Source organism: Dipodomys merriami, unplaced genomic scaffold (genome assembly GCF_024711535.1).
Source record: "Dipodomys merriami isolate MVZ:Mamm:240054 unplaced genomic scaffold, mDipMer1.0.p SCAF_27, whole genome shotgun sequence".
NCBI lineage: Eukaryota > Metazoa > Chordata > Mammalia > Rodentia > Heteromyidae > Dipodomys > Dipodomys merriami.
Genome location: NW_027204159.1, coordinates 18,457,241 through 18,462,200, shown reverse-complemented (window position 1 = coordinate 18,462,200; position 4,960 = coordinate 18,457,241).

Here is a 4,960-nt window from a genome sequence, read left to right as displayed (position 1 = left end):
AAAAGAATAGCACGTGCAAAGATAATATTGCATGATACTGAATTCCATTTTTCGAAGCTTCATGGTAGTAAAGATATCCATCAGCCTTCCAGGTTTAAGCTTCTGGGACTTATTGAGAATAGTTATGGTCTCTAGAAATGTCATAGGAAACATATATTAGCCACAGCGCCACTAAAGTATGTTACTTTGCACTTGTAGTACAATTCTTTTTCTCGAACTGAAACTTGTATTAATATTTCTAAAATAATCCCATTACAAAAGATGGCTCAAATAGAGGAAGGAATGGTGCATGTATACTGTTATAATACTCAGTGTACATAATTGAAAACAGAACCAGATAATGAGGGGTGGAAGGTGTTGGACTAGACTGGGGAGAACAATGGAAGGAGTGTCACTGATCTGGACACATTGGACTCATAAATTGACAGATAGAATGAAAAGCCCACTGCACAATTTCTTTTTTTTCCTTTTTTTGGTGGGTAGGAGGGTTGCTGATCCTGGGGCTATAACTCAGGACACTGTCTTGAGCTTTTGTGCTTAAGGCTAGAGCTCTAGCGCTGAGCCACAGATTCACTTCCAGATTTTTTTGGTGTTTAATTAAAGAGTCCCACAGACTTTCCTGCCCAGGCTGGTTTCAAATTGAGATCCTCAAATCTCATCCTCCTGAGTAGCTAGGATTATAAGCATGAGCCACTGGCTCCCAGTTCTTTTGTACAATTTCTCAAAGGAAGAAAAAATAAAAATAGATGGCTAAGAATAGTAGATTTTATAAATCAATTTTATACATTAATTTTATTTCAAGTGTGTGGGCTATTTAATGTTTTTCAAATCTGTGCCAATAGTATGGAAGTTAAGTCATAAGACAGCAATCAAACTGAACCTCAATATAAAAGAGATTTATTGGAAAGATCTTCATTTATCATTTTAGTCTCAATTAGTCTTCATTTATCATATTAGTCTCAATTAAGCCTTGAAGCTAGTCTAAAGTAAGCTAACTGGCAGAATGAGTAAACCAACATAGACACAGGCCTGAAAACCTAATGTTCTGTTATAATTTGGATATAAGGGACTACTAAAGATCCATGTGGATCCAGGTATTGAATAGTAATTGGATCATGAAAGCAATAGATTTAAGCAATAGACTAATCCTTTGATGGATTTATCATTTGATGCCTTTACTAGGAGGTGGTGGAAGATAGAGCTTGATTGTAGGAACAGGTCATCAGAAGTGTGCCTTTGAAGTCATGTCACTGTTTGCCTTTGCTCCCCATCCCCTCTTCTTCTCCATTTGAATTATTTCTCACAAATATTTTCCACAGTAACAAAAAAGTAACAAATATTCTAAGCTCTAACAAATATTTAACAAAAGTATTTTGTAAAAACACATAATTAGCTTCAACACTACTGAAAATATATGTTTTCACAATTTATAAATTTATGAAAATAGAGGCAAAATCTCTAAAAGTCTGTATAAACATTGTCACTTGGTGATAGACATTAAATGAGATATTTAATAGAATTCTCATATGTTAGTTAATTCTTAAAATACATCTGAAAATTAGGAATCAGTCATTTTTAAATTTTGCATTATCTTTAAGTAGCTGTACAAAGGATGGGTGATGTAGCAAAGCAGTTTGTGAGTACAATGCATATTGATCTATGTCACCCCTTCAGCATTCTCACCCAGCCTTTAGATCTTCTCTTTCCCTTACTTTTAATTTTGTGTTATATACAATGAATTTTAACTGAATTCTCCCTATCTTCCCTGCTTCCTTCTTCTACCCCTCTTTCTTTGCCCCATTACTTGAATGGTGTTGATTTGTTGGACTTTGACCTAACCTTTCTAAATGATTATACTATTTGAGTTCTCCATAGTTTCTAATATACTTCAGTTAATTCATTTGTTGTTGGGTCTTCTTCCGTCCCACAAAAGACTGACAGGGTCTGAGGAAAGGTAAGTGCGGTGCTCGCCTGTTCCCCAGCCTCCCTCAGCCCAGGAGACAATCAGACACAGCAGGGAGCCAAATCCAGAAGGTAGAAAACTCGTTTATTAACAAGAGCAGCCCTTTTTAAAGCCAAAAAGGGCCAGTGGCATGGCAAGGTGGGAAGAGGAACCAATCACTGTCAAGGTCACACCCTATCATGCACCTAAGCCTTCACGGGCTGGTTAGGCACGGATCGAAAGGCAAATTGGGCTCTGCCCACTCTACTCTCTCCCAGCACCATCTTTGCTGCCCATGTGCTCTACAGTAAATTGGGCTCTGCCCACTCAGTGCCATCTTTGCTGCCCATGTGCTCTGCAGATTCCCCCCTTTTTTTTGTTTTAATGGCAGACCCACCTCCCAATTAGTTATCCTTTTCCCTCCTCTGTAAAGGTTGTTTTAACAGGATTACATTGATAAGATAGCATTGGCCACACAGGGGGTTCAAGGCAAGTCTGGGGGTCGAGATTCGCCAGACTAGGATAGGGAGGGCCCTTGTGCATGATCCAAGAGTGGGTCCCAGTTACCTCACATCCCCACCTAGCACAGAAATAAACATCAGTCCCACCACAGTTAGAAATGTCCGAAGCAGTCCTGGGCACCTGGTGTCTTTTAAATGAGCCAGTTCCTTGTACGTGCCTTTAAGCTAGCACAGGGGTCAAGATGACCTTTGAGCTTTACTGTCAGCTCCCAATGGCTCCCAACATCATCTCCCCCATCTTTGTTTAAAGAAGTGAACCTGCCTGTCTTAGGTTGGGTGGATCACCTTATCCGCCTTACCCATCATCCGGAACTTCTTCAGAGCCAAGCTGAAGGCCCTGTCTTAGGTTGGTCAGACTGACACCCCCTCTTACCCGTCTCTGGCTGCGATTCCTCTTGGGGAGGAAATTCATTCATTTGGAGCTTGATAACTGGCTGGCTAAGCTCATAAAGAGTTTTGCAGTGCACGTATAATGCAAGGAAGGCATAGAATAAAACCATGAGCAAAAAGCATTACCAGGCCAGGAAATGTCACTACTAGTCCTTTAACCTTAGTGAAGGATGGAATAGCAGTCTTTGCCACTTCAGAGTCCAGAGGTGGGGATTGTTCTCATCCAGCTATTTGCCTGCAGGGTTAGACAAGATCTAAACTGGAAACATAACAAAAGGTGATTGTTTAACAATAAGTATGGATTCAATGCCCTTATACAAGCAATTAGTAAAAGAACAATTAAAGCAGGTAACATTAAAATAATTAACTCCTACAAAAATATTAAACAGTCCATAGGGTGGTGATCAAAATGAAGGTCAGGCCACCAGGTCAAAGGGACAGCTTCTCTTGTGGTGCTATTGATGATTTCTGCATTGCCAGCGTTGATCACGGCCCAGGTCACCTGTTGAAGTTGATGCAGATTCCACAGGGCCATTCCCAGGACTGGGAGAGTCAGGACCTCTAACAGCTGGAGTATCGCCATCTGCAATTGTTAGAGAACACAAGAGCTTCTCAAGGGCTGGTTGCCCTTGGGGATGGTTAGTAATTGTCTTTCTGGATTTTCTCTTTAAAACACAAGCCTCGCCTCGGCCATGGCCGTTTTTCTTTCCTTGTTGGTTAGCTTATTCTTGGGCATCCTCTTGTATAGAGGAGATGGGTAAAAACTTAAGGTTCCTGGCAGGGATCCAAATGGGAGCAGACTCCCCTTTGGGGAAAACGCATCCAAATCCCATGCCCGTAGTAACTAGGGGGGTCAGGCCCTCTCCATTGTTGTGTCAGGGGGTCCTTCCACATGACTTTCCCTTGGGGCTTAGGGTTTAGTTGTCCCCAGTGCTTCTGAAATCTGGATTCAGTTGCCCCTTTTGAAAAATTTAAAATGTTAATGGTAAACAAAGCTATCTGTAGCTGTATATGGGGGCTAACTCCCATTTTTTCTTTTAATAATTGCTCCTTAAGACATTGATGATTTCTTTCTATAATTGCTTGGCCTTGGGGATTATAGGGAATTCCTGTAGTATGATTAATATGCCATTTGTCAAAAAAACTCTGACATTGCTTTACTAACAAAACAGGTTCCATTATCGGTTTTAACTTGTGCTGGTAGACCCAAGGTGGCAAAGTATTGAAGAAAATGTGCTTGTGAATGTTTAGTTCTTTCTCCGTATGTGCTGTGGCCCAGCATGCTCCTGAGTAGGTATCTATAGAGACAAAGATATATTTAAACTTACCAAAGGCTAGGAAATGAGTAACATCCATTTGCCAGGGGACGTTAGGTTTAAGGCCTCTGGGATTTACTCCTGGTGGTTGTAACGGGGGTACTTTTAAGAAGGGCTGGCATGTTTTACAGGTATGTACTATCCTTTTGAAGTCCATTACAGGAATCTGAGGAAATCTATGCTGAAGACCTCTCCAATTAATGTGGGTTAAATCATGCAAACAGGTAGCCTCTTGTAACGTTAATGCTTGTGGGCCAGTAGCTAACTGGTCTGCCCACTTATTGCCCAGGGAAAAAAAAACAGGAAGATTTGAATGCCCTCTCAAATGTTGAATATGAATAGGGGTTCCCCGCCCTTCTAATAGGCCTTTAAGGGTAACCATAAGGGGGGAAATAGAGTTTTCATCCAGCTTAATATGTGCCTGGGGAATATGAGGGAGCAAGTTAATCATATAAAGGCTATCAGAATACAAATTAAAGGGTTTTTGAATGTCCTGAAGGGCCATAATTACGGCAAGCATTTCTTTATATTGTGCTGACCCTTGACAAGGTTGAAATCTTTGTTGGCTCGGGGTCTTTTGTTGCTCCTCAAAGGCTGCATACACAGAGCCTGCCTTACCTCCATCAGTAAAAATATGGAGGGCACCAGGAATAGGCGTAGGAGAAAATAGAGATGGCATTTTGAGGGGAAGTCGCCATAACATGACAGTCCATTTGGATGGCCCATAATGGCAGTCAATTTGGCCTAGAAACCCCTCTAAGGAGAGAGCAAGATGAGCATTGGCTCTAGTG